Here is an 11,144-nt window from a genome sequence, read left to right as displayed (position 1 = left end):
CCTGACCTGCATAGCATCGTCGCGCACAACATCGCAGCAAGCAGCAGCGCAGCCAGCGTTCGCTTGCTCGCGCGTTGGGCAGAAGGGCTAGGCGCTGCGCGCACGTGAGCTCCCTTGCTCAATGTGTCGCTCGCTCACCCCTTTGCTTGTCGCCCTCCTCTCCCACTCGCACAGGCATACACAACGCCTGCTGCGCGCACCCATGCATCTCGTCCACCACACAGTTCGGCTCACAACACGAGCATCCATCGCTCGCACGTTGTGCGCCCAAGGCAGCAACAACACCAATGAAGGGCTTCGTACGTTCGTGGCCCTTGCGGCTTTGTTCGTACGTGCAAGATTGTGAACTAATTATAAAATTACATGTTTATATATTTCAAAATTTATGAAAAATTAATAAATCATATTAATTTCATAAATATTTAGGCGATAAATCGAAAATTTCATTAATTAAAACAATTTTTCAATTACATGAACTTTACGGATTAAAATTAGGTTTCATAAAATTTTAAAGATTCAAACTTTAAATTTTAGGTGGTCTTTTAGTCATAAGATCCCAATTAAATTACTAAATAATTATGAAAATCAATACAAATACCGAATTATTTGAAATTCAATAAATTAATTATAATTACAAATTAGGTAGCATAATTAACGAATTTAAATCTTGAAATTGTTAACCATATGCAGTAGGTCATTTATTAACTCAAACAAGATTCGCAAATATTATTTTTTACAATCATTAAAATTATAATTATGCATTCGAAAAACAAAAACGTTCGAAAAGTCATATTTAGGCTTCGAATTTGAGACTTCTGTGTTTGGCTGAAAATGTACCATTTTTGTCAAAATTTTAAAACACCGTTTACATGTGGAATTCATTATACAAACATAATATTCCGCTCATTATTGACAAAACTGCCGAAAATCCAGCGAACATAGTATTAATTAATAATCGCATGAATTTGCAATTAATTATACCAAATTAATCCACCCTTTTAATTCTTTGCGAATTATAAGATTAATCCATATTAATTTAAATGATTATGAAATTAATTACAGACTCGTGATACCACTGTTAGGTTATGAACAATCTAATGTCATGCGGAAAAACCATAAATGTCAGAATCCAAATTAAATGCACATAATCATTTAGCATGATTTGGTGAACACACTTTATGATGCGTGCCTTCCCTTGCTGCTCCCGATCCGAACAAGAACAAGTTAGAACGCCAAACGTCATCCCTCTATAGAAAGTCCACAGTACTTCCGGATTCCCTTTAGATCGTACCAACTAGGATATAAAATAAGGTTTTATGATTTCGGGATTTTCACTTTTAGGTGATAGGAAAAGTGTATTGAATTGTGTTTCAATTGATATGTTTATTCATGACCATATGCCATGTATTTATAGGAAATAGGAAAAACCCTAGGAGCCAAAACCCTAGAACGTTTTAGGAAAGTTCTAGGAATTTACCAAAACCCAAAACTCTAAAGCACTCGGGTTGGCCGGCTGCTTGCAAAGCAAGCAAACCGACTGATCGTTGCCTTGTGCACACGGCCCAGCTGCGCTGGCCAAGCACAAGCCAGCAGCGCTGACCCGCGAGCAAGGCGCATCAATGCTTCCCCATGCGCACTGGTCAGCAACGTTGGCCTTATGGCTGGCACACTGTGCTAAGACCCATGAGCGATGGGTCATTTCCTCGTGCAATGGTCTGTCGCTCGTTTCGTGCTTCGATTCGTTTTTCTGATTCCGAAATTAATTCGAACAATATTTACGTTTCCGATAATATTTCCGATTCCGAAAATATTTCTGTTTCCGGTAATATTTCCGATTCCGACAATATTTCTATTTCCGATAATATTTCCGATACGAACCATATTTCGATAATATCTTCGACTTCGATAATATTTATATTTCCGTTATGAACCATATTTCCGTTTCCGCTGATATCTTCATTTCCGGCAAATATTCTTTCTTTGCCTTTTGACAGTTTGTTTAGCTCCCACTGTAACCAACATCCGTCATTTCCGAATATCCATAATTAGAGTATTTACTAAATATAATATTCACCTAAATACTTGTTCTGTTCACGTACTATTTGTGTGACCTACGGCAAATATTATAGTCAAGAGTAAGTTGTGGAATTGATGACATTAATTCCACATGAACTGAAGCGGCCTCTAGCTAGGCATTCATAACACTTGATTTCACTAAATAATTAATTTGCTTAATTAATACCGAACCGCATTTATTAGACTTAGAATTAAATGCATACTTGGACCAAAGACATTATTTCCTTCAGAAACATATGTACAATTCACAATATTAGGGAGATAACTAGTAGAAAAGAAGTTTTTAATAGCCTCAATGACACTATGACCAACCACATTCCAGGATTTCTTGAAAAAATATACATTAAAACCGTCCATACCTGGGGCTTTTTGTGAATCCATACCAAATAAAGGTGTCTGAATTTCCTGGCCAGTAAAAGGCTTCAAGAGGTTAGCATGTTATTGCGTAGAAAGAGTATCTCCCCTAGCTACAACAATTTTGTCCACCATAAGCAGATTGTCAACCGAGCTTTCCATGAGATTTTGATAAAATTGCTTGACTTCAAGGGTGATCTTAGCTTGGGTAATGCATCTTGACCCATCATTCTTGATAAGCATTTTGATTGCATATTGGTTTTTCCTCTCTTTAACAAAAGAGTGAAAAAAATTTATATTTGTATCACCCAACTTAAGCCAATCAATTCTAGCCTTTTGATGCCATATTTTCTCCTCGGTCGAGCTCCATTTCTCCAACTCATGTAGAAGCTTCCATTAAGTTTCTATCAAAGAGGAATTCAAATAATCATGTGCAAGTTGATCTTGAGTAAAAATTAAATCACCTCCGAGATTCTGAAGTCTGGAAGTTATACCTTGATAGTGTCTTGTGTTAAGCTGCTTGAGAGGAGTTTTCAGAGCTTTGAACTTATACCAACAATTCAACAAAGGATTAGAATGCATATTCTGCTCCCAGATCTATAACACAATATCTTCAAACTAATCATGATCAACAAGAACATGTATAAATCAAAATGGGGTATTTTTCTTAATCACAAGCTGCTCTAAATTAATAGCAATAGGACAATGGTCTGACACACCTTTCTCTAACACTTCTACAACCACATCAGCAAACTGCATTAACCACTCTATATTTGCAAAGCACCAATCGATTCTTAAGTGGATTATGTCAGCACCATCCTGGTTATTCACCCAGGTAAAGTAGCTACCTAACAATAGAAAGATGATTATCTTGTAAGAAACCAACAAAATCCCTTTATGTCATACTCAGTAATAGAATTACCCTGTAACCTATCTTTAGAAAAAAGAACAACATTAAAATCACCAATAAGCTTCAAAGGTCCATGAACTTGAGAACACACCTGATTTAGAAAACTCTAAAGATCCTTCCTTTGTTCCACTGTATTGTGGCCATAAACAACGACAAAATGAAACGACATTCCTGTAAAAAGGTCAATGACTTGACCAAAGATCCCTTGAGCATAAATTACCAAGACTGATATATTCACTTTCAAAGGGATCCAACAAAGCCAAATCCTCCCATTAATAGCATAAGATTAATTACAACATAACTCCCAATTTCTGAATTTTTTGTGAAATACTTTGTCAGCATTACGTTCCTTGACTCTAGTTTCTAATAAGGCACACATATCAACCTTCCTAGTTAGAAAAAAGGATTTAATCTACTTTTTCTTGAAGGTCTTGTTACAGCACCGCACATTCTAGGAGATTAATCTAATGATGAAACCAAGGGGGGAGGGCCCCCGCCCCTATCAGAAGGAATCAACTCGTTTGCAGGTTGGTGAGTCTCCTCTAGAATAGGTTCTTGATATATGCATTTTGTATAGAGTTTTTACCCCCGTCCCTTAGTACTTTTCTGTGTTAAATGAGCTCTTAGGAGTTGTGTAATGTGACTTGAGATTTTAGGTCGTTTAATGGGAAATTGGTCTTTTTAGGCCCGTTTCGTGATATTATGGGCCACTACACGATCCCGAGGAGATTCGGATGGTTATTGTCAATTCTTGGGAGCCAATGATGTGCATGTTAGAGCCCCAAGTGTTAGACTCGGTGGTTATGATGAAGAAGGACACGTGGAGCCGGTCTCCCAAGAACTAGAGGGCGAATGGAGACCAACCGGGCAATAAATAAGCTTAATGCACGCGCCTGATCGGGAGCCATCCGCTTGGTGTCCATCGGGCGGCCATCCTGCAGCAGCATTGAAGATATTTCATCCACCCGATCGGGCGGGTTACAAGCTGACCGCTCGATCAGGCGGCCCATTGCCCGATCGGACGACGACAACCTCTGGACGCGCTGATTAGTTTCTTTTTCCGTTTTTAATCGTTTTCTTTGGGCAAGACTATAATTACTAAGCCCTTAGTTTATTGTAGGCATCTTAATTTCTAGTATTGAGTACTTAGTTTATTTTTTCACTTAGTTATTCTCTCATAATTATTCCAAACACTTTTATTATTTCAATCAAAGTTCCAATCTTTCATTTATTCTTCCGTTTTTCGTTTAGGTAATAATTCAATTCCTAGCTTGTTTATTCAATTTCAATTTATTTCCTTTGTTTTATTTTATTGCTTCAAATCATGTTTCTATGGAATAATATTGTTTTTCTTAATTCAATTATGTGTGAGTAGTCTTATTCTAGGATTTGGGAATCCATGAACCAATATGAAGGGATGATTGAATGTTGTTAATGGTTGATGTTGTTGGTTAATTCCTATTGATTTTTTTCATTATACTTTGCGATTAGATTTGCGCAGATTTAATTGTATTAGTCTAGCAATATCAAGTTAAGATTCGAGAAATGCAATTTGATATTTAGGCTTGGTTCAATAGGTAGAATTGGGATTAATACATAGCGAGAGCCTGTTCATTTCAAGTCTATGATTAGTATTGATTCGAGAGAGCATGCTATTCTGATTAACTGCTTTATTGATTATTAGTATTGTTTATCATCCTGGATTGTTGTTCATTGGTGAACCTATGCCCTAGACCTTTTATTATCTAATTTATATCGTTGTAGTTTTATTATTCAAACTAAATCAATCTCTTGTTTCCCGATGGTCTAGAACTTATTTTAGTAATAGGAAGAATGCCATTTCCCTGTGGATTCAATCCTGACTTCCCTTGTTACCTGGTTAGTGGAATTAGGTTTATCTTTGATTAGGTGATACGTCTTTAGCCTGTCAAATTTTGGCGCTATTGTCGGGGAAATGAATTTATTTTCTGATATTAATTGTTTGTTCTAGATTATTTTTACTTCTCAAGGGACTCATATTCCTTGAGATCGGATGTCACACTTGTTTGTAGTTTCTTTGTCTATGCCCAAGACCGTAGGTACTAGTAATCTTACTCCGTTCGATCCTGAACCTGAAAGGACCTTTCGTAGACGAAGAAACTTTAACACACAGTGTGGGAATTACTCTGACTCTGATTTTGATCATATCATTGGCGATGTTTTTACTTCAGATACAAATACAATTTCAGAGATGGGTGATGAACCAGTTGAGCCGAGGCTTACAGAATATTCTAAGCCAAGTCTGTCCGTGCTACCTAAGGTGATCATGCCTTCTATTGCATTTGAGAGTTTCAGAGCCTGCTTTGATAAATATGATTGAGAGGCACCAATTCGGTGGGGAGAAGGGTGTAGACACCTACTTTTGTCCCCATTCCCGAAAGGGAAAGGTTCGATGATGAGAACGTAAATCTCCACTTGACAACGCATCTCCTATAAAATAACGAATCTCATTACCCCCTTTTCATTTCACCCGAAACTTGCTATTTATGGAAACCTGCTAAAAATAGTAACTGCCGTAATAGGTAGTTGTTAAAAGTGGCAAGTCATAAAAGATAGAAACCTGTCAGAATTAGGTATTGTACTCCAACATAAATCCTAAATGAGATAGAAATTGCGAGATAATCCTATTCCTAATATGATTCGAAAGTAAGAGTCACGTATTAATCCTAACGAACCTAGAGTTCGTAACGGGCCAGACGCATCCCGTCACAAGGTTAATACGCGCTAAAAGACTCAATTAAATCTCAAATACTCCGGATTCTAGGATTCCGAATCTGACTAAGAAAAACAGCCCAGACCCTATTTTCAACGCCTGGCTCTGGGCGCCGAAATCTTCGGCGCCCAGGCCTGGGCGCTGAAAACTACCTGGTACGTGTTTTTTCCTAATTCCTCGTGGATTAGAGTTCTGCAATTCTATCTTTCCACGAACTCTTTCCTATAAATATACCCTTAAGTTTGACGTGAAAAGGACACACAACAACATACAATTATATTCTGAGTATTAACTCTAAACCCCTAAGCCTAAGCCTCACGCTGCAAAACTGATCACGCGTTCTGTCGCAATCGATCCATAAATCGAACAGAACGTATCCTGTCCCATAATTTGAGATTCGTTAAATAAAAGGAGAAATAGCAAAGTCAAAGTGGTTAGTTTTCTGAGAACCGTGACGCATCTCTCAAGGGTGCGTCGTAATGTGTCCCTTTTCCATGGTTTAATTGCTTTCCTCGCCCTTTTATGAACTGTTAAACTAACTAAAATCTGATTGTTCGATCACGCTTAATAAATATGATATTTTTGGGAAATTGGATTATCATGCTAGGTCCCTTAAAACAATCTAAATCAGATAATCGCCTTCGATCTAGTACTATATGTTGCATATTGATAAAATCAACTCAGATTAGTTTAATAGTTAACGCATGTCCCTTCAATTATTTATGCTGAGCTAGTAAGGATATCCTGCCTTTGGAGTTATCGAAGAGCGAGTACTCCTCTCGGTAGTTACAGTCCCCCGAACCCTCAATCTCTACCCTGCGGGTGTACGTTGAGCGATCCCCACCACCAGGGATCACAAGGGAACCTACGGCCGTCGTGGTCAAACATAATTGCACTCCCTTTATGTCACGATAACCGGGTTTTGTCAGTTTTTCTCATTGTCGTTAAAAACTGAATGACGACTCCTATATTACTAGTCAATTGGGTGTAAATTCACAGGAAATCCAATTACACTTGATTTGACAAAAAGAAGCGTCACACCCACGAGGGACGAGGTCACGCATTAGCCTCGTGCTTTTTCGACCCCCTCACAGTGGCGACTCCACTGGGGATAGTGAAGGAAATACTCGTGCTTGTAGGTAATCAAAATAGCCGAAGGGTGAAACGATCCTACCCCGCGTTTATTTCCCAATCAAGTTGGGACGACCTGAAAATCAGCATATTAATATGAACGGGCAGAACCGCATAACGAATCTCGGCTACCTCGGGAGTTGGGACTAAGGATACCTTAATTCGCCAATAGGGGGGTGCACACGCCGCGCATGTTTCCCACTCGGTACTTTTGCAGGTAGTACACCAATCCCGAACCCAATCGCTCGCCCATTAGGTCCCTCTCGCCTGCATGCCCCCTTGGCTTGCACTTGCGGGTTGGCCTCTTGAGCGAAATTCGTCTGCTGAAGACACTACCTCGACCTGGGCATGTGTTGGATCTACGATAGAAGCGGTACCAAGCCAGGCACAAATAACTACCCATAGAAACCAATCATAAACTACATGACATATTATTATTGCCTCATGATGGAATGTTAGTTATGTGTAGCGAAATATATGATTGTGTGTGACAAACTGTCCTAGAAAAACCGACGACCTTAAAAAATTGCCCAAACATTCATGAACCAATTTGCCAAAGAGTTATACCGAAACACGTGTTCCGCAAACCCGAACGATCGCCACAAAAATGAGCGACACTCAGGATGGCCTGTAACGAATCCCACAAACGCTGCACAACGCGTAAAGGACGTTATTGGGCAAGCACGCAAAATCGAAGTCGCGTAAACAAAAGTAGACGCAAACAGAAAACGAGAACCAGCCAGGGACGAATTTTCAACGCCCCTGGCTGGGCGCCAGAATTTCTCACGCCCTAAGTTGGGCGCTGAAGTTGCTGCTTGGCCTTTTGGTCAGGCGCAGCAGCCTCGGTGCCCGCGCAAAAGGAAAATACGTTGCTACGAGGGCGTAAGAAAAGCACTCGATTTCAAAAGCGACTCGTAAAAAATTAATAACTCTTTGCGTCGCTGTTAGGCCTCCTACGGCGACAATGCTCGGCACTAAAAACCGAACATGCAAATAATTATGGATGTCACACGGGCAAAGATTTTCGAAAATATAAAGAGTTCAAAGTGCACACATAGCAGTCCAAATATACTAGTCCTACTTAAGGGTAGTCATAGAATGTCTAAAAAAAACCGACTCACGAAACAAACTAATGTGTCTCCTACTCCACAACGATAATGCAGAGCCCCTGAATACCTACCCGTGATAGCCATCAAGGAACGCGATGGAAGAAGCATATCCCGAACATCTATACCTAGAGGACGCACAAACCCAAGAGATGCATGCTCTGGGACACGACCCTTTACGTTCTCAAAGGCCACTCGCCCCAAAGAATCGTGCTATGCCAAAAACGCTCCCCAACTCACATGCTTTCGGGCTATTGTTTGGGTTAAAAAAGAAAAGAGCGAAGAACGAAACAGAAATTATGGCATTAGCTCTTCAAGATGAAGTGTTCGATCCTACTAAATTGATCGCTCCATCACCCTCAAAAGATGACCAAATCCAACGAGGGTGGCGCAAGACTTTCAAATGGACTAATGCTCGTGGGATGAAGTTCAAGATATATGCGGGAGAGGGTCCGATGTACGAAGAATTAGAGTCTGAATCCGAGTCTGACTCCGAGTCCGAACCTAGCAAAATTGTAACCCCTCCCAAAAATAGTTTAGACCCGGAAATATCTACTCCGGGAGATCTTTTTGATGTAATGCTTCATGACTTTAATAAGATAAACAAAACTTTTGAGTATATGCCGCTTAAGAATCCGAGTAATAATGCAGAATGTCTCACCACTAATGAGCGCAAAAAAGAGCCAGAAGAGGAATGTACCGAACTAATAAAAGCTGTAAATGAACAAGAACTCAAAACTCTTATAATTGAGGACACATAATCGGTAAATATTGGAACAGAAGAAAATCCTAAAATCATTAAAATTTGCCTCACCTTAACTCCCACTGAAAAGGCCGATCTAATCTCCACTTTGCGGGAATTCGAGGGTGTCTTTGCTTGGTCCTACAAAGACATGCCAGGAATAGATCGAGAAATCGCTGAGCATAAAATTCCGCTAGATCCCAAAATGACGCCGGTAAAACAAAAGCTACGGCGGCTCAAACCAGAGATAGCCTTGAAAATAAAAGAAGAAGTCACTAAACAATTAGACGCCGGCTTTATAAAAGTCTCCAACTACCCAGAATGGGTGGCCAATATTGTCCCCGTAGCTAAAACAGATGGACGAGTGCGAATGTGCGTAGACTTTTGAGACCTCAACAAAGCCAGTCCCAAAGATGACTTCCCTCTACCTCACATTGACATACTAGTAGACAACACCGTAGAACACGCACTCCTCTCCTTTATGGACGGGTACGCCGGATATAACCAAATACTTATGGCAGAAGAAGACATGGAAAAAACAACTTTCATTACCCCTTGGGGTACATATTGTTACACTGTAATGCCTTTTGGTTTGAAAAACGCGGGGGCCACCTATCAAAGAACAGCCACCACGTTACTCCATGACATGATAGATAAAGAAATCGAGGTCTATGTAGACGACATGATCGTCAAATCTAAAGACCGGCACGGTCACCTCCCGGCACTTAGAAAATTCTTCACCCGAATCTTGAAATATAACATGAGACTAAATCCACAAAAATGTGTGTTCGGGGTAACCTCTGGAAAGTTGCTAGGATATGTTGTTAGTACGCGAGGAATCGAGATTGACCCATCCAAGATCAAAGCCATTAACGAAATGCCCCCACCGAAAACTGAAAAACAGATAAGGGGCTTCCTAGGAAAGCTGCAATACATTAGTAGGTTCATTTCCAAGCTTACTATGACTTGCGAGCCAATATTAAAAAAATTAAGAAAAGAGGAAAAAGCCGAATGGGATGAACAATCACAAATTGCCTTCGATAAAATCAAAGAATATCTAAGCAAACCACCCGTCCTTTCCCCGCCTTTGCCCGGAATCCCTTTACGCCTATACCTAACCGTCACGGATACTGCAGCAGGAGCTATGCTCTCACAGTGTGTACATGGATCCGAGCAAGCCATTTACTACTTGAGCAAGAAGTTCATATAGTACGAGACGAGATACACAAAACTTGAGAAAACCTGCCTCGCCCTCGTCTGGGCATCCAAAAAACTCAGACATTACCTATTGACCCACACTGTTCATATAGTGTCACAACTAGACCCCTTAAAATACATGTTCGAAAAGCCTGCCCTAAATGGTCGCCTGTCCAGGTGGCTAGTCATGCTCTCAGAATTCGACCTAAAATTCATGCCAGAAAAAACAATCAAAGGAAGAGCGGTAGCCGAGTTCCTGGCCGAGCATGCCACGAATGAGGAAACCACGGAAGCTTACCTCCTCCCCGACCAGGAACTTCTGATGATACGAGACGACTATTGGACACTATACTTCGATGGCGCGTCCAATCAGAAAGGATGCGGCGTCGGAGTTCTCTTAGTCAGTCCCGAAGGGGCCCATATACCAATTTCCGTCAAACTTGACTTCGTGGCCACAAACAACGCCGCCGAATATGAAGCCTGCATAGTTGGGCTAGAGGTCGCAGTCAGCCTCGGAGTCAAACATCTACAAGTCTTCGGGGATTCTACCCTAATAATCAACCATATATCCAAAAGATGGAAGGTCCGAAGCACTAGTCTCTCAAAATATCAAGCTCACTTACACCAAATAGTCGAGCAATTTGAAAAAATCGAGTATACGTACTTACCAAGAGACGACAACCAATTCGCGGATGCACTAGCAAAGCTAGCTTCAATTCTCAACATCCCGAATGAATGGGACGGAATGACCCTTCGGGTCGAGGGAAGGAAAGAGCCGGCTTATTGCTGTGCCATAGACTCCGAACCTGAAAACACCGAAGAAGAACCATGGTATACGGACATCCTTCGTTACAAAACAAGTGGGGAATTCCCCCC

Source organism: Spinacia oleracea, chromosome 1, assembly GCF_020520425.1.
Source record: "Spinacia oleracea cultivar Varoflay chromosome 1, BTI_SOV_V1, whole genome shotgun sequence".
Lineage (NCBI taxonomy): Eukaryota > Viridiplantae > Streptophyta > Magnoliopsida > Caryophyllales > Amaranthaceae > Spinacia > Spinacia oleracea.
This window is presented reverse-complemented; position numbering follows the sequence as displayed.